Consider the following 19,983-nt stretch of genomic DNA (forward strand, 5'->3'; position numbering starts at 1 on the left):
GTCAAGAAAAATATATTGGCATGTATGCAGTATCACTTGAGCTTCTACTTAGAAGTAATATACTATTTAAGCCTGTTAAATATTCAAGAGTACATGACGTGCTGTAACATATTGTACTTTACGCAATGCTTGGGCCTCAAAAGTTCATGTGACAGACTAAACTTGCATTAGTGCCAGGATGCACCTGCCAGGCTGCGAGGAGTTTCCAACACAAACCCCACTTAAATTCATAGTGTCAGTGAGATTGGCTATTAGTAGGCCTTGGTGATTTATGGCACAACTGGGGTGTTTCCATACCAAAGTGGTCAAAAAGTCTTAACAGAACTAAGCTGATCAAAGGCTCCCCCCTTCCTTGAAAAAAATTTTGATGCCAATTCTACTGTTTTTACTAAAATACTTTTGATCCTTATCTTCAGGGATCCAGGCCCCAACCCCGACTCTAAACCACAAGTGGGCCTCTGTCAATCAGATTTACCAGTTCCAACCGTGTTTCAAGTCCCACCTGTGAACAAGGTCACAGGAACTCCTGATTCATGGATGTATGGAGGTTAGGGCAGATGACCAAGGCGATGCTTGAAACATTGGCACACAGCCATGGCTTGCTGCCTCCAAGTCCCAGCTTAGTATGTGGCTATTCCATCAGACTCCTGAAAAGTTATACCAGGAGTCTACTAGAACAGCCATAGACTTTCAGCCCCACAAACTCAATCAGTGGTTGATGCTTCCCCAGAACAACAGTAAAACTTATTTATGATGATGCAGCAGATACTAGGCATGGCTGCAAAATACAATAGTACCGTGTTGTTTTATGTCAGTAACATTGCACATTCATGAAACATTGAGGTCATTTTGACTCTCCTGATTTTCAATTACATTGAAGTTAATAGAAATAAAAAGTTCCTAAACGCTAAAAAAGAATTAACATGATTGGACACCAAATCATCAAACATAGGTATGAGAAAGCAATATATGCAGTTGCATACAAAATTATTTTGTTGAGATGGGGAACTCAATTGGGTGGATTGCAGCATTGCCTGTTTTCTAAGCTGGCAGTGCCATTTTGATTTCCCAAACTAATTGAGATATAGGAAACAGAATTTGTAGCAACATCTACAAGGCTGGTGCCTAAGATGCCGAAGGGATCGATGGGGTGGTGGAGAAGCATTTTGTCTACTTAAGTATCAGTTTGACTCAATGGTAGCACTCTGATTTCAGAGTTTTGTGGGTTCAAGCCCCACTCCAGGACATAATATAAACTAACACTACAATGCAGCACTGAGGATGTCTTTTGGATGAGACATTGAACTGACCTGTCTAACAGTTCAGGAGGATATAAAAATCCTATGGCACAATTCATAGAAGAACAGGGTCTTGTCCAATATCCATTCCTTAATCACCAGCACCAATAGCAGATAATGTAATTGTTTATCTAATTGCTATTTGAGGGACCTTACTGTGCCCCAATTGATGGAAGTGTTTGTCTACACAACAACAGTGATTACTTTTAAAAAAGCAATTCATTGGCTGCTAAGTATTTTGGGCTGCCTGAGAAAGTGAATGTGAGTGCTTTCTTGCAGCTTCAGCTGATGAGCTTATGTCTACTTTCAAATCGACATCTTTTAGTTATCTGAGTCTGCTGCTAACACTGAAGAATGGAATCCCATGGTCCAAGAGGTACAAGAAACGAAACTAAATTCTCTGGACATGGAGCAACATAACCAACCTCTATTGTAAAACACGTCAAAAGAAGGAGATTCTGTTACTGACAGAAACCCATGTACCGTGGAAACAGACTTCCAAATACTTCAAGTTGAAGGATAAATTAATGAGAAATGATAACATGAGAAAACAAAAGTGACATCACAATCCTGACTCATTGCCCATGACTGATCCAAACTATACATGTACTTCAGATAATTATGCAGTTTTCTCACCGTAATAAGTATAGTGACACGACTTAATTTGACAAAGCAGTGACAGATCGCTCTCACTTCACAGTTTAAATTGTGTAATATGTCCCAAACATTTGTCCAAAGATACTCATATAATAAAGCATAATACCACGGATGTTACATTATGAAGGATCCTTCACTCAAATTGAAGGCTGTGATTACAAAACTGGCATTTCTCTCACATACATTAAACAACAGTCAGCATTTTACTTGGAGGCTGTGGCAATCCAGCCCCATGTGGCCAGGAAGCCCAGAGCTGAGTCAGTCCATTAATTGGCTCAGGCCAGAATTCCATCCCATCTGGGAGGAAGTTCCAAATTGGTCACTCAAGGGCCTCAATTGACCCAAGGGAGAGTGGGTTGCCTTATGCCTCCCCCATTGCTGTTAAAATACCAGCAGAAGTAGGTAGACAACAGACATGGCACCCCACCCACCTCCCCACCATGCTACCCAATTTTACTCAGCCCCCCGCCTGCCAGCCCATTCTGACGTGTGGGGGTGGTGGGGAAAGGCAGAAAATTCCAACGTTTATCAACTGCAGTTGCTGCAAAAGTAATCATATATTTATTTCATTTCGACTGCACTTAGACAGGGGCTGCCGCTTCTGTGCATAATTGAGAGAGTGCGGCATTGGTGGAGACATCCTTCAGTTAAGATATAGAACCAAGGTTTGGCTTACTCTTGCAAATAAACATAACACTAGCAACAATGGGGTTACTATTGACCAGAAACTGAACTGGACTAGCCATGGTGGCTCCAAGAGAAGGTCAGAGGCTGGGAATTCTGAGGCAAGTAATCCACCTCCTGACTCCCCAAAGCCTGTTCACTATCTTCAAGGCACAAGTCAGGAGAGTGAATACTCTCCACTTGCCTGGATGAGTGCAAAACAGAAGAAGCATTCAGGACGAAATAGCCTGCTTGTTCGGTACCCCATCCACCACCTTAAACATTCATTCCCTCCACCACCGACGCACAGTGGCAGCAGTGTGTGCTATATACTAGATGCACTGCAGGAACTCATAAAGGCTTCTTCAACAGCCTTCCAAACTCACAACCTCTACCACCTAGAAGGACAAGGGCAGCAGATGCATGGGAACACCACCACCTGTAAGTTCCCCTCCAAGCCCCACACATTACTGACTTGGAACCATATCGCCATTCCCTCACTGTTATGGGATCAAAATCTTGGAACTCCCTCCCCAGCAGCGCTGTGGGTGCACCAGATGGACTGCAACAGTTCAAGATGGCAACGTATTAGCGCCACCTCAAGGGTAACGAAGAATGGGCAACATTGCCACAATGCTCACTTCCTATGAAAAAAAAACCTATGGCATTATTCTAACAATAACTAAAAACTTGCATTTGTAAATAGGGTTTTAACCTCACGCCTGGTGAAGTTACAGCAGCACAGCAGGATCAGCTCCCAGCCTATGGAAAAAATGTACCCAGATGCTTCATGAAGGACCCTGAACCAAAAAGAGGGATTTAAGAAAGTTCTTAAGGGAGGAGAAGGAAGGAATTCCAGAGAGTGAGGGCTAAGTTTGAAGGCACAGCCACCAGTTTTGTGTAAGGAGAAAGAGGATAAACAAGAGACTGGAGGCTGGAAGACTAGAGATTTTGTGGGGAGGTGTTGGACTGGAATAGGTTTCAGGAATGCACTGCAGAAACGTAAACATAACCATGAAAATTTAGAATTTGAGATGTTGGGGGACCAGGAGCCAATATAGGTCAGCGATGATGAAATGATAGACAAGTGAAGGTTGGTGTGGATTAGAACACATGCAGCAAAGTATTATAATGTCACAAAACAAAAACAGAATTACCTGGAAAAACTCAGCAGGTCTGGCAGCATCGGCTCACTGCAGATAGTGCGCAGTAATATCAAGCCCCACTGTTCCCCGAGCCATGTCAAATGTGAAAAAGTTTGATCAAACCACCAGATTGCCCCAATTCTACTTAACTGTTTAATTTAGGTTAACAGAATACAAACACCAAGTTTGTAAACTTAATAAGTAAATAATTGTTTATTGAACAAACTGTCATTAACCAGTGGCAAAAGAAAGAAATATGACCTGCTAATTTCTAACTCTGTAACCTAAACTCTACCCCTTCTTAAATCCCTATATACGCACATACAAGACACATAAGACACACAGAAACATGGATTTTAAGATTGGGATAAAAAAGTCTAATAGCACCAACTCTGGAGTACAGGATTCAATGGGTTGATTTTGATCGATGTCTTCCAAGTTCCTTTCTGTTCGTTTTGATGACACGAGGTGGTCTTCCAGCACTTTCAGTATTTAGTTCACTGGTTGAGCCCTTTCCTTTCAATGTCCCTAACAGTGATTTTCCCCTTTGCCTCTTGACAGGGGTTTTCAGAAAGAGAACAGGTTATAGAGATATGAGGAGAAAAAGCCAGCTGGCTATTATTGTGGAATTACTGGAATCTTCTACACACAGGAGAGGAAGGTTTTAGGTCTTGTTCTTTTCAGGCTAGGAACTATTCAGCTGCACTGCTCTCACACAAAACCTGGTCAGGAGCCAATTGTTGCCAGGCAGCTCCCTTGGTCCAGGACTCCTTTCCGGCATCATACTGTCTTTTATGGCACACTCTGTTCCAGGACAGCAACACTGTATATATCCCTCATCCTGTTCTAGTGGACATGTCTTTCAATCTGCAGCCATTGTAATTTTAATCCCCAGTCCAACAGAAAATGAAAAGATATGTTCCTTACAGTAAGATGAAGCTTATGGGGCATGGCATGGTCAGGAGAGAACTTAATGATGAAAGGAAACCATGAGTTCCTCACACATTAAAGGAAGGAGAGAAAGTGGTTAAAGAAGAAGTTGGTAAGCAAGAAAAAGATCATGGAGTTATCTTTGACCAAAGGTATGATCCTTGAACAGAGGAGAGGTAGAGTTTGATGTGGTCTAGCCAAATCTGGTGATGGTTGCAAAAACAGTTGTGTGCCAGATATGATATGCTCAACTATAATAATATCTCGAATATTGTCCTCTTTCAAATCTTTAACAAAACTATGTACTTTGAGATTAATTCCCATAAGGCATGGGGCAACAAACATTGTGCTCACTTAAAGTTAGAGGAAGCTGTGACGGAACCTCTAATTACTTGCTGGGTCTTGCTTCCATACTAACCCAAAAGAGGATAGCATCGTGGGATCCTTTCCCAGAAGGGTAGAGGCAGCAAAGGTGCTTCTTGCAACAAATAGTGGAAACTTTGGCTAAAACACATGGGGCAGAAACTTTTGCCTATTGGGCGAGCCACTCAGGAGCGGGCATGGCCAGGCACGGAGCCGATAGCCGCCCGCGATCGGCTGCATGCCGCCATTTTATGTGGGTGGGCCAATTAAGGCCCGCCCAGTGTGACACGCGCCCGGTAGCACTCAGTGCTGCCTGTGCAGGCAGGGGGAGAAGGGAGAGTTGGGGCCTGCGCTCTTTCATGTATGCGTGCGAAAGAGCGCAGAAATCTCCCCTGGGCACAGAGCTGCCTCAGGGAGATTAAGTTCAATCTGAAACTTTAAAATAAGGAAAGATTGAAATTATTTAGACAGTGTCACATGAGCTGAGACATGTCTATGAAATATGTGTTGGACGAGCAGCCCTGTCAATTAGTTCAATTGGTTTATTAATGGCCTTAACAGGCCTTTGACAGTTCGGCAGGTGCGCAGCCACCTCTGGCACGCGCCTGCCATATAAAAGATCGGAATGATGCACGGTGATGTCGGGACACACGCCTGACGTCACCCTGTGTTATTTTATGCATCAGCATGCGGGGCCCGCCCCTGCACACCAAAAGAGAAAATTCTGCCCATGTGCTGCTTCAAGTTGTCCTTTTCATATTAGCTGTGATGCACTTAAGGCAATACCTAAGTCACAAGACTAGGCCAATTTTCATGAGTGAACAATAAACAGATGAGCAGGGCTAGCATGATGGCTGTTCAGAGAAGTCAGGGAATGTCCATGTAACTTTACGGGGTGACCCTTATTAGCATGCAGTGAGTGGGAAATGTGCCCTCTATTGGCAGCTCACCAATTTGTAAGTGGGAATTCAGGCAGTATGGCTGCTTCTCAGGGGCCTTGAGAAATAACTTAAAGGAGAAGCGTATATTATGTGTGGCACAGATAGAAACAATATAGTGGAGCAGCAAGCAACAAAAGTTCAAAATACAGAACAGCAAGCATTTTCAAGTCACTTAAGGTAAAAAAAAATCCACGTGCTATTACAAGAAGAAAAGCAGCTGAGAATCCGGTATATATTGCTCTAAATAGACACCTCCTGACTTATATTACTCATGGCTTGTGGACAGGAATGGAACTTATGTTGTCTGGCAGGGCAGGCAGAAAAGGGTCAAAATGTTGTCACTTGTCTGTTCTTACATGTTTCAAGCAGGAGATCTAGTCACAAAAATTCAGGTCTGCCTCAAAGTTACACCACAAATAACAGCAGCGTTATATGGGTGAGAACATAATCATTTTATTTTCGAACTGCTACTACCCTGTCCCATTTTTGGATATGAATCGGGCAGTAGCGAGATGTTCATTGTCTTCATAGTGTTGGTAGTGCTGTAAACTGTTTGGGCTTCCATAATTCTTCCCTGGATATTTGTCCTTCTGGATTGTATAGTATCTCTCAGCTGACCATTATGAACTATGTCAATCACCCTTTATTCCAATGACATTGAATTGGTAGGCTTTGGAATAGTAGTATTTACATAGTTCAAGCATGGCTAAGTAAGAATGCTGCAGTGCCCTAGAATGGGGAGGAAGGGATTGGGCTGAGAAGTATTCAAATCCTTTGCTAATTATCACTGTCTTGGTGATTCACCTTGATGTCTCAATAAATAAAAATTGATAATGAAACTGAAATTTAACAGTTATCCAGAAATGTTATGAAGCTTAGCATATACTGTCTTCGCCCTAAGAAACCAAGGCGTTGGGCTAGTACCTTAAATGACGACATTCCCCATCGTGGTAAAGAAGAAAAGTTAAATTAGAAGGTCGTGAATAAGTAATGCCAAGCTGAGTTTCAGTAGCCTGAACATTGCTTTAGGAGGGAGAAGACTGAGGTAGGTAAGTTGTTCCACGGAATAAGTTAGAGTGAAGTCAGTTTTGATTACAACATAATCGAGATGAAGGATAGAGGAGGATTTTAGGTAACACAGAAAAATGCCATTTTTAAAAGGAACAGTGTGCAGTAGACAGAAAGAATCTCAAAAACATCCTCCCCAGCTCTTAAGGCTCTAAACCATCCCCACACTTAAAATGATAAATCTCAACACTGAAACTGAGCTAATCTTATGCACTATATATTCATCATTTCACTAAACCAGGAAGAAAGTGAGAACCTGTGCCTAAAATATAAAACTATTTACTGGAAACCAGCTGTAAACTCTCACAGGAGTTTATTCTAATAGAGGAACTGAACATGTACCTTTATTTCTGTTTAGGTGGAAACAATTAATTTATCTCAGACAAAACTGATTAAAAAAAGCAGGATTTTTAAAAAAGTAGCATTAATAGGAGTGTACAATTCTCACTGCTAGGTGAGAATGTATTGATTCATTTCCATAATTTATGTAATGAACTAATGATATTGCTCCTTTAAAACTTTGACACTAATTTGTAAGTATTTCTATGGTATTTCATGTTAATCATTAAGAATTTGTGTCATTTATAATAATATTTGCATTTATATAGCAATGGATGACTATAATTCTGCAAGGCCCCATTCCCTGTACAGAGCCTGGTAATAGTAGACGTTGTAGGGAGATGGAAGTACAGCACTGTAGCCTGATTTTCCAATCTGCGCTCTCCCTTACCAAAATGCTGTGTTGGGAGAAAATTACCCATTTATTGTGCAACAATCACTATTTTGTAAGCAAACATTTTTTTCTATTTTGGCTGAAATGTAATTACAACACTGGACTAAGCTAAACAAGAAACATTATCAATGGCACAAAATTATTTATAAATAATTGATTGTCATGGACTGTGTATTCTGGTGATTTTATATTCAGCAAGTTTGAGGTATCTGTTATTGTTTGGGTTCTTCCATTTGTTGAGAATGACAACCCTGAAGCTAAAATAGAATGTAATAGGTTTCGTATGAAACTCCAAGAACTGATGTAGACCTTGAACTCACAGCCAGCATCCACAGCATGGACACCAATTTTTACAACACTAGAAATTAGCTATTCCTTATGCAGAAGAATACTGTTGTACAGTTACTAACTGATAATCTGAAGGAAGGAGTACAAAAGAGATTTAATATGTTATAAATGTGAAGGATGCTGCTCTCCATGATTCCTGCAGGTATGTAGTTCCTGCAGTGTTGGTTAATGAAAGAACAGTACTCACAAGAGGATTCTGAGTTTTTGATTCACAGCAGACAAGAAATATGAGCCATTGTCTACAGTGAATTTATGCATCTCCCCCAAGGCTCAGTTCTGTCAGCTACAAATGTGTACCACTGAGAACTCAATACTACAGAAAGCCAAGGAAAGTATAGAAAGAGGAGGAATGAAATCAAAAAGGAAATTAGGAAAGCAAAGAGGGGGCATGAAAGAATATTGGCAAGGAATATCAAGGAGAACCCAAAAACGTTTTATCAATAAATTAAGAGTAAGAGTATAACTAAGGAAAGAGTAGGGTCCATAAAAGACCAAAAAAAAACGATGTTTGAAGTTGGAGAATGTGGTCATGGTTCTTAATGAATACTTTGTGTCTGGCTTCACACAAGAGGGAGATAATGCAGACATTGTAGTTAAGGAGGAGGACTGTGAAGTATTGGATGTGATAACTGTGGGGAGAGAGGAAATATTGAAGGGGTTAACATCCTTGAAAGTAGTCAAATCACCAGGGCTGGATGACATGTACCCCAGGCTGTTAAAAGAAGCCAGGAAAAAATAGCAGAGGGTCTGACCATCATTTTCCAATCCTTACTGGATATAGGTGAGGTGCCGGAGGATTGGGGGTCTGCTAATGTTGTACCTTTGTTTAAAAAGGGAGCAAGAGCTAGGGACTAAATAATTATAGGCCAGTCAATCTGACCTCAGTAATGGGCAGATTATTGGGATCAGTTCTGAGGGACAGGATAAACTGTCACTTCGAAAGGCATGGATTAATCAAGGATAGTCAGTACATCGCTTTGTTAAGGGAAGGTCGTGTACGACTAATTTGATTGAATTTTTTGAAGAAGTAACGAGGAAGATTGATGAGGATGTTACAGTTGACGTGGTCTAACTAGTTTTGAGCATGGCTTTTTACAAGGTCCCACATAGTAGACCGGTTAAAAAAATAAAAGCCCATGGCACCCAGGGGAATGTAGCAAGCTGGATACAAAATTAGCTCAGTGATAGGAAACACAGGGTAATTGCTGATGGATGTTTTTGTGACTGGAAGGATGTTTCCGGTGGGGTTCCACAGTGCAGAGAGGTCATTGATTAGGGGGCATACACTTAAAGTGACTTGTAGAAAGATTAGAGGGGAGATGAGCAAGTAAAGTTAAAGATAACCCAAGGATGTTTTACCAATACATTAATGCTAAAAGGTTAGTTAAGGGAAAAGTGGGACCTATCAGAAATGAAGATGGAAACTTGTGTGTAGATGCAGAGGCTGTGGGAAGGGTTTGAATGAATATTTTGTCTTTGTGTTTACAAAGGAAAGGGAGGATGTAGATATATTAGTTCAGGACGAACACTGCGAGATATTGGACAGGATAATCATAGAGAGGAAGTACTCGAAGGGTTGAAATCCTTGAAGTTGATAAGTCACCAGGGCCAGATGGATTGTTTCCAAGGCTGCTGAAGGAAGTCAGGGAGGAAATAGCAGATACTCTGAGGATGATTTTCCAAATTTCACTAGATACAGGGGAGGTACCGGAGGACTGGAGAAATGCAAACGTAGTTCCATTATTTAAAAAAGGATCAAAGGAAATGTCAAACAATTAGAGGCCAGTTAGTCCTACATCAGTGGTGAGCAAATTAGTAGAATCAATCCTGAGAGACAGGATTAACTGTCATGTGGAAAGGCATGAACTAGTCAGGGATGGTCAGCATGGATTTGTTAGAGGAAGGTCTTGCCTCACAAATTTGATTGAATTCTTTGAGGAAGTGACAAGAAGGGTTGATGAAGGTAGTGCAGTGGATGTTGTGTACATGGATTTTAGCAAGGCATTTGACAAGGTCCCACATGGCCATTTGGTCAGGAAAGTAAAAGCCCATGGGATTCAGGTAATGTGGCAAACTGGATAAAAGTTTGGCTTTGTAACAGGAAACAATGGGTAATGGTTGATGGATGCCCTTGCGAATGGAAAGTTGTCTCAAGTGGTGTTCCACAGGGCTCGGTGCTCGGACCTTTGCTGTTTGTGTTATATATTAATGATTTGGACATGAACGTGGGGGGCACGATTGGGAAATTTGCAGATGGCACAAAGATTGGCTGAGTAGTGATAGTGTAGAGGATAGCCATAATCTCCAAAATGATATAGATGGGTTGGTGGAGTGGGCGCTAAAGTGGCAGATGGATTTTAACATAGAGAAATGTGAGGTCATACATTTAGGGAGGTCAAACAGGGATTACACAATAAATTAGAATATACTAAGAGGGGTAGATGAAGTGAGAGATCTTGGCGTACAAGTACACAGGTCCAAGAAGGCAGCAGTTCAAGTAGACAAGATTGTAAACAAGGCATATGGAATGCTCTCCTTCATTGGCAGAGGTATAGAATATAAAAGTAAGGATATAATGTTGGAATTGTATAAAACACTGGTGAGGCCACAACTGGAGTATTGTGTGCAGTTCTGGTCACCACATTACAGGAAGGACATAATAGCTGTGGAGAGAGTGCAGAGGAGGTTTACAAGAATGTTGCCAGGGTTAGAAAAGTGTAGCTACAAGAAGAGATTGGATAGGTTGGGATTATTTTCTTTAGAACAAAGAAGGCTGAGAGGTGACTTGATTGAGGTGTACAAAATTATGAGGGGAATAGATAGAGTGGACAGGATAAAATAGTTTCCCTTGGTGGAGAATTCTAGAACCAGGGGACATAGATTCCAAGGTAAGTGGCAGAAGGTGTAGGGGGGACATGAGGAAAAACTTTTTTACGCAGAGGGTAGTGAGTGGGTGCCTGGAATTTGCTGCCCAAGTTGGTGGTAGAGGCAGAAACTCTAAACTCTTTTAAAAAGTACCTGGATCTGCACCTTAAGTGCCATAAGCTGCAGGGCTATATGCCAGGTACAGGAAGGTGGGATTAGAAAGGGCACCTGGGTGTCCTTGGGCAGGCATGGACAAGATGGGTTGAATGGCCTCCTTCTGTGCTGTAACTTTTCTATGGTTCTATGAGGAAATGTTTTTTCACCCAGAGTGATGTGGGGGTCTGGAACTCACTACCTGAAAGGGTGGTAGAGGCAGAAACCCTTAACTCATTTAAAAGGTGGCTGGATATGCACCTTAAGTGCCATAACCTGCAGAGCTACGGACCAAATGTTGGAAAGTGGGATTAGGCTGGGTGGCTCGTTTTTCAGCCGGCACAGGCACGATGGGCCGTGGCCTATTTGTGTGTGTACACTTTCTATGTCACTTCAAACCTAAACTACAAGCTTCTAAAACAGTTTTTTTTAAAGGCTGGCATGCAGCCAGCTTATGCTTAATGCAAAAGTTTGCAGCTAAATCCAAATTTAGAATGTTTAAATATCTCAGCACCTCATCAAACATCTCATCACTCCGTAATACATAATGGTACATGTCAACATATTGGGGAAATTCAGGTCATTTAAGGATCCAATTAGGACTTCAATTAAGGTTCAAATAGCATAGTTGTGGGAATTTTAACTTGGGTGAGAAAACTGTTTTAGAAGCTTGGGTGATTGCATGTGTTTGAGTGCAGGTGAAGTGTGAAATCCAGGAATGATGAGAGCATGTTGGAAAGTCAGCTCCAACCCGACAACTTCCAAATTTAACTCCAGATGAGTCTGCATGTGCAAAACCCCCAGGGGAAAGGCAGATTGTCAATTTCGCTGAGAACAATATTAACCTGGTATATCCAGTTTATCTTTAGTTCAGTGGATTTCCCAGGCTTCCCAACAAATGAGGGGCTGAAGCAATGATATGGAAATATGTCAATAAGTACTCAGTACAGTTGCTTTCTTACCTAATTGTGCAGAAGAATTTGTTCACAGTACTTGTGCTAAAAAGTTACTTTACGCACTTTGGAGGTAGATACACTTTGGAGGTTCGGTGGTCTGTTCTCAGCTAGGGTGCCGTTTGTGCTATGTTCCTTCAGACCTCAAATAACTACTAAGATAAATACCAAAAGCATTAGGAGCTGCACCAGTAGCAGTGGGGACTGCACCAGCAGGAGCAGCACCAAGAACAACAGAACCTGCACCAGCAACAGCCTGAAGCACTCAGACCTACTGATCCACAGGAGAAAGGGGGTCAGCAGAGAGGTGCAGCTCACAGGAGGCCATACTGTACAAACAGGGTGAACAGCAGAGGATAAGCTTCCTTGACATGTTAGAATACCAGTGTCTGAGAAGACTCAGGTTATCATGTCAGGTTATGGTAGACAAATGCAACCTGTTGGAAGAAGACCTGCTGTCCCATGGTGGGCTACACCTTACCAGTGGTTGTCAAATTCACCACTACCCTCAACTTCTTTTGCCTCAGGATCCTTCCAGGGCTCTGTTGGAGGCATTTGCAGGATCTCACAGCAGCTGAAGGTGGCTTTCTTGACAGGCCAGGCAACTATGCCAACTCTGTCTGTGCTGATGCAAGCCAGAATGATCAGGCACCCAATTTTGGAGCTGTGGCTGGCTTTCCACAGATGCCAGGTGTCAACAGCACATACACTTAGCAATTAGGTCTATTAAGGCCCCAGTAGATCACCTGAGAATATTTGTCAACTGCAAGGGCCTTCATTCCATCGATGTGCAGCTGATGAGCAATCACAGAAAGATCTTTTTGTTGTTATGGGTAGCTGCCCTGCGTTTACCCTCACTGATCTCTTCTCACCTCAAAGCAGTGTTACTGGCTAACTCTCAGACAGATGTTAACCTTCTTACAGCCAGTTGGTGAAGGAGGCAATCAGAAGTCAATCTTTACTCAGTTTTAGATTTATTCACAAACAGACATTACAAGTGTATAGCTCCTAGCTCTACAACCACCACCAGTGTCAATAAGTGTCTCTTTATACTCTTTTGATTAATCAAACCAATAAAATAAACAAATTAACAAATTACCCTTGTTAAAGGGGTATTTTTGTATTATTTAACTACAACAGAAACTTATTAAACTAAAATAACATTTCCCAGGGTGATGCACTCCTGCCCCTCCAGTGCTCATCAGTCATGGAAAGAGTGCCTCTTGATATGCTCTTTTAATTACCAGTAAAATATACCAATTAACAAATTAACAGCCCCTTAAAGGGGCACTGTAACTAAATGACAAAACTTTAAAGGAAACTTATTAAATTAAAATAATGTTCCCAAGGCTGATGATGTACTCCAGCCCTTGTGGCGTCCACCAGTTGCAGAAGGCCGCACTGCATGCTCCCTCACCCAGGCAGCCGAGTGTCTCTTGATATGTGCACAAGTGATTATCCAATGAGTACCACCACCTGTATATGCTTAACCTTAATTTACATACAAACATGCAAATATACAAATTAGGAGCAGAGGTAGGCTTCTCAGCCCCTCGAGCCTGCTCCACCGTTCAATAAGATCTGATTGTAACCTGAACTCCACATTCCCACCTATGCCTGATAACCTTTCACCCCCTTGCTTATCAAGAATCTATCTACCTCTGTCTTAAAAAGATTGAAAGACACTGCTTCCACCGCCTCTGTCTTAAATGGGCAGCCCCTTATTTTTAAACTGTGACCCACCCCCCGCCGCCCCCAGTTCTAGATTCTCCTGCAAGAAGAAACATCCTTTCCTCATCCATCCTGTCAAGATCCCTCAGGATCTTATATTTTTCAATCAAGTTGCCTCTTACTCTTCTAAACTCCAGCAGATGCAATCCTAACCTGTCCAACCTTTCCTCATAAGGTAATCCATCCATTCTAGTTATTAGTCTAGTAAATCTTCTCTGAACTGCTGTCAATGCATTTATATACTTTCTTCAATAAGGAGACCAATACTGCATGCAGTACTCCAGATGTGTTCTCACCAATACATTGTATAAATGAAGTATAGCCTTCCTACTTTTGTATTCAAATCCCCTCACAATAAACAATAACATTCTATGAGATTTCATAATCGCTTGCATACGAATCTTTTGCGATTCATGCACTAGGACACCAAGATCCCTCTGCATCTCAGAGCTCTGCAATCTCTCTCCATTTAGGTAATATGCTTCATTTTTATTCTTCCTGCCTGCTCTGATCCCAGCCAATTTTAATACTGGACAAGTCAGATCCCAGAATGAAACCTGCCATGTTAGATCCTAACTTTGTTTTTTTCAAGAATCCGTGAATGCCAGTTACTGAACACATTCACAAGAGTCTGCCTGTATATACTGTTAACACAAAGGATAAAATGTTTATTAAACAAGAAAAAATGAACATATTAAGCTAGCCAAAAAGCTTGGAAAGATTTCAATACAGATACCAGAAAATGATTTAAACGCATACTTTCTTTTTATCCCAGCAACTCTTAACAGACACCAGTGAAGATTTACCACTGTCTCAACACCAAGGTTTCTTGCTTGGATTAGCTCAGTTTCAAACATTTTTCTTCCAGTGGACTTATGAGCATTCACTGATGTTTTACTTCAGCTGGGACACCCAGAAAACTACACTATACCCTCAGTCACTAAACTCACTGTTACTTCAACTTCAGAGCAAACACATGAGTTCCTTAAACTCAGTTCCCCAGCAGGCTTGCAGGATTTCTTGTTCAAGAGATTAGATGTTCTGCCTACACTTTCTGGTAAACACATAATAACAGCCCACTCTTCTGTGTTTCCCTGTCTCTGTGTCTCTGGACACCTGTCGCTAGGCAAGTACAGGTTTTTGCTACTTTGTATTTTTAACTTTACTTAAATATTAACCCCTTGGTAATCCATCTCTTCGCTTCAAGAGTTGTAAAATCTCATTAAAAATGCAGGTATACAAACAGGGCCCCAGACTAACCAGCACCCAGTTCACAAAACTTTTAAATGAAAATGAAACCAGGTTTCACCTTCCTTAACACCCAAAAACAAAATATAAATTAAACTTAAAGCTATACATTGTATCTGAGGCAGCCAAAATGGTCAATTTCACATTTTCCCATGTTATATTCCATTTGCTAGATCTTTGGCCACTCACTTAATCTATCTATATCCCTTTGTGGCCTATTTATGTCCTCTTCACAACTTACTTTCTTACCTATCGTTGTGTCATCAGCACATTTTGCAACTATACCTCCGGTCCCTTCAGCCAAGTCATTGATATAAATAAATAAATAAAAAGTTGACGCCCCAACACTGATCCCTGTGGCACACCACTCGTTACATCTTGCCCACCAGAAAATGATCCATTTATGCCTACTCTGTTTTCTATTAGCTAGCCAATCCTCTATCCATGCTAATAGCTTACACCCTACACCATGAGCTTTTATTTTCTGCAGTAACCTTTGATATGGCACCTTATCAAATGCCTTCTGAAGAAATAAGAAACTTACAAATGGATATGGACAGGTTAGGTGAATGGGCCAAAATTTGGCAGATGGAGTTTAACGTGGATGAGTGTGAGGTTATCCATTTTGGTCGGAAGAATAAAAAGGCGACTTATTATTTAAACGGAGAGTAACTTCAGAATGCTTCAGTGCAGAGGGATCTGGGTGTCCTCATGCACGAATCACTGAAATCTAGTATGCAGGTTATAAGGAAGGCAAGTGGAATTTTGGCATTTATTGCTAAAGGAATAGAGTATAAAAATAGGGAAGCGTTCTTGCAACTGTATAAGGAATTGGTGAGACCGCACCTGGAGTACTGTGCACAGTTTTGGCCCCCTTACTTGAGGAAGGATGTAGTTGCACTGGAGGCGGTTCAGAGAAAGTTCACTAGATTAATTCCAGAGATGCGGGACTTGTCTTATGAGGAGAGATTGAGCAGTTTAAGCCTATACTCGCTAGAGTTTAGAAGGATGAGAGGAGATCTAATTGAGGTATATAAGATGCTAAAGGGGATAGACAAAGTAGACGTGGAGCGGATGTTTCCCCTTCTGGGGCATTCTAGAATGAGAGGCCATAATTTTAGGATAAGGGGTGATAGATTTAAATCAGAGATGAGAAGGAATTACTTTTCTCAAAGGATCGAGAATCTGTGGAATTCACTACCTCAGAGTGCAGTGGATGCCGGGACACTGAATAAATTTAAGGAGGAGATAGACAGATCTTTAATTAGTAATGGGTTGAAAGGTTATGGGGAAAGGACGGGAAATTGGAGTTGAGGCCAAAATGAGATCAGCCATGATCATAATAAATGGCGGGACAGGCTCAAGGGGCTGATTTCCCCCCCAGTGCTCCGAGTTCTTATGTTCTGGAAATCTAAGTACAATACATCTAGCAGTTCCCTTTTATCCACAGCATATGCTACTTCTTCAAAGAACTCGAATAATTTGGTTAAACATGATTTCTCTCTCTCAAAAGCATGTTGACACTGCCTGATTACCTTTAATTTTTCACAGTGCCCTGCCATAATGTCTTGAGTAATAGTTTCTAACATTTCCCTATGACAGATGTTAAGCTAACTGGCCTGTAGTTTCCTGCTTTCTGACTCCTGCCTATTTTGAACAAAGGAGTTATGGTGGCTATTTCCCAATCAAATGAAACCTTCCCCGAATCTAGGTAATTTTGGAAAATTAAAACCAATGCATAACTATCTCACTAGCCACTTCTTTTAAGACTCTAGGATGAAGTCCACAAGGACCCGGGGACTTGTCAGCCCACAGATCCAACAATTTGTTCAGTACCACTTCTTTAGTGATTGTAATTTTCTTGAGTTCCTCCCTCCCTTGCATTTCTTGATTTACACTATTTCTGGGACGTTACTTGTATACTCTACAGTAAAGACCAATGTAAAAGACTGGTTCAGTTCATCTGCCATCTCCTTATTTTCCATTATTAATTCCCCAGACTCACTTTCTAGGATCAACACTCACTTTGTTAACTCTTTTTAAAATATCTATAGAAACTCTTACTATCTGTCTTCCTATTTCTAGCTAGCTTTCTCTCCTACTCTAATTTTTCCCTCCTTATTAATCTTTTAGTCGTCCTTTGCTGTTTTTTATATTCTGTCCAATCTTTTGACCTGCCACCCATCTTTGTGTAATTATGTACTTTTTAAGTTTGATACTATCTTTTTCAGTTAACCACAGAGGATGAGTCCTCCCCTTGGAATTTTTCCTTCTCATTGAAATGTATCTATTCTGTGTATTCTGAAATATCCCCCTAAATGCCTGCCACTGCATCTCTATTGACCTATCCCTTAACCTAATTTGCCAGTTCACCTTAGCTAGCTCTGCTTTCATGCCCTCATGATTGCTCTTATTTAAATTTAAAATACTAGACCTGGACCCACTCTTCTGTCCTATTCTCCTGTCCCTCGCTGCTAACTAGGGGCACCTTCACTATGAGGTCATTAATTAATCCTATCTCATTGCACAAACCAGTTCTAATATAGCCTGCTCTCTGGTTGGTGCCAGAATGTGGTGTTCTAAGAAACTATCCTGAAACTGTTCTTATGAATTCCTCAGCTAGGTTACCTTTGCCCATCTGATTTTTTGCAATCTATATGTAGATTAAAATCCCCCGTGTTTATCACTGTATCTTTCTGACAAGCTCCCATTATTTCTTCCTTTATACCCCATACTACCATGTGGTTATGGTTAGGGGGCCTGTACACCAATTCAACAATGACCTCTTGCCTTTACCATTTCTTATCTCTGCCCAAACCGCTTCTACATCCTGCTTTCCTGAACTTAGATCATTCCTCTCTATTGTGCTAATCATTAATTAACCACCCCTCCACATTTTCCTAGCTTCCTGTCCTTCCTAAATGTCATGTAACTTTAAATATTCAGGTCCCAATCTATGCCATCCTGCAGACATGTCTCTGTAATGGCTATCAGATCATACTTACTTATCTCTATTTACGCTATCAGTTCTTCTGTTTTGCTTTGAATTCTACGTGCATTCAGATACAGAGCCTTTAGTGTTATCCTTTTATTTTTTTTTAACCTCTAACCTTATATGTTGATTTATTCTTAGATTTGTACTTTCTGTCCCTTCCTGTCAAGGTCTATTTATCCATTCCCATATTAATACCTTTCTCTCTTGCCTTGTCACTACTCTTTGATTTAACACATCTTCCCAAATTTGAACCCTTGCCCCCACTATTTAGTTTAAAACCCTCTCTATCCCCTAGTTACGCAGCTCGCTAGAATACTGGTCACTAGGTGTAAAGCGTGCCAACAGTACAGCCCCCACTTTCCCCAGTACTGGTGCCAGTGGCTCATGAACCAGAATCCATTTCTCCCACATCAGCCTTTGAGCCACACGTTCATCTGTCCGATTTTACTTACCCTATGCCAATTTGCACGTGATTCAGGTAATAATGTAGAGACAATTACCTTCGACGTTCTCCTTTTTAATTTAGTGCTTGGCTTCTCATACTGTCTATGCACAACCTCTTTCCTAGTTCTGCTTATGTACTTTCATGGACCATGACAACTGGATTCTCCCCCTCCCACTTCAAGTTCCTCTCCAGCTCTGAACAGATATCCCAAATCCTGGCTCCGGACGGACAACACAGCCTTCTATATTCTCGCTCTCAGCTGCAGGGTACAGTGTCTATTTCCCTGACAATACTATCCCCTACTACCACTACATTCCTTTTTGCTCTCCCTGCTTGAGTGGCTTCCTGTACCATGGTGCCATGGCCAACCTGATCATCCACTCTGCAGACCTCACTTGTGTCCATACAGGTTGCAAGCCCTCAAACTTGTTTGACAATTGCAAAGGCAGAGGCTCCTCTACTACTGTCTGGTCGGTCCCTTTACCTGCCTCAGTCACAATCACACCCTTCTGCCCCACACTGCTAACCAAAACAGTTGACCCATTTTAAAAGGTGTAACAATCCTCTGGTACAGTTATTTTCCCCCCTCCCTGATGTTGCGCAGTGTCTGCAGTTCAGCTTCCAGATCAATAATCCTGATCCAGAATTCCTCTAGCTGTTTATGCTCGACAGACATGCCCTGGATTACCTAGGCATCCATGGGCTCTCACATTCCACAGCTGCAGCATAATACCTGTCCTGTCATTGTTGCTTATGTTACTTAGGTAATTTAATTTAATTACTTAATTAACTTAGAATAGTTCCTACGTATACTACAATTGACTGTACTTATTAAACGCTAGTACCACCTTCAAGTAAGAGATATATGCTTCTTAATTCCTAATTGGCTTACCAGTTACTCATCAATGAGCTCCTTCTGCTGAACTGAAGTAAGAAAAAAAAAGAAAAGAAAGAGAAACTCCTCCCCGTCATTGAATTCCCCACTCACCAAATTCATATCAGCTCACTCTGTTTGTAATTTGCACTCTGTTTTCAATTATACAACTACCAAGGAAACACCTCAGAAACCCAAAGAATAAGACCTAGAAGCAGTACACTGAACATTATGTCACCACTAGATGCATCATCAAACAAGCTACCAGCATGTTGAAGTTGCATAGCTGAACAGTTCTGAAGGCATTCTTCAGCGCACACCAGCCAGGGTCTCCAAATGCAAGGTTTAGACCTGCAAAAGGAAAAAGGCACAGAGGCTCTTCTGACAATTCCATGAAAGGGAAAGAGGAGGTCAATGCACCACCAGTGACACAAATTATTGCACTCATTATTGGGAAGTTCACTTTGGTTCCACCAGTTACCCATCTAACAACAATATGCAAAAGCCACTAACACAAAGCAGTCCTGCAAAAAACTAAGTTTTCCTTTGACAGGCCCCACATTGCTCAGTGTC

At 41.4% G+C, this 19,983-nt stretch overlaps 1 protein-coding gene across 3 annotated transcripts in view; it reads left to right on the forward strand.

Moving 5' to 3' along the window:
• Positions 1 to 19,983, forward strand: part of LOC121278880 (lethal(3)malignant brain tumor-like protein 4) — a 385,309-nt gene that overhangs the window by 335,285 nt on the left and 30,041 nt on the right. The window lies entirely within an intron of this gene.

The sequence above is a fragment of the Carcharodon carcharias genome, chromosome 6, assembly GCF_017639515.1.
Source record: "Carcharodon carcharias isolate sCarCar2 chromosome 6, sCarCar2.pri, whole genome shotgun sequence".
Classification (NCBI taxonomy): Eukaryota; Metazoa; Chordata; class Chondrichthyes; order Lamniformes; family Lamnidae; genus Carcharodon; species Carcharodon carcharias.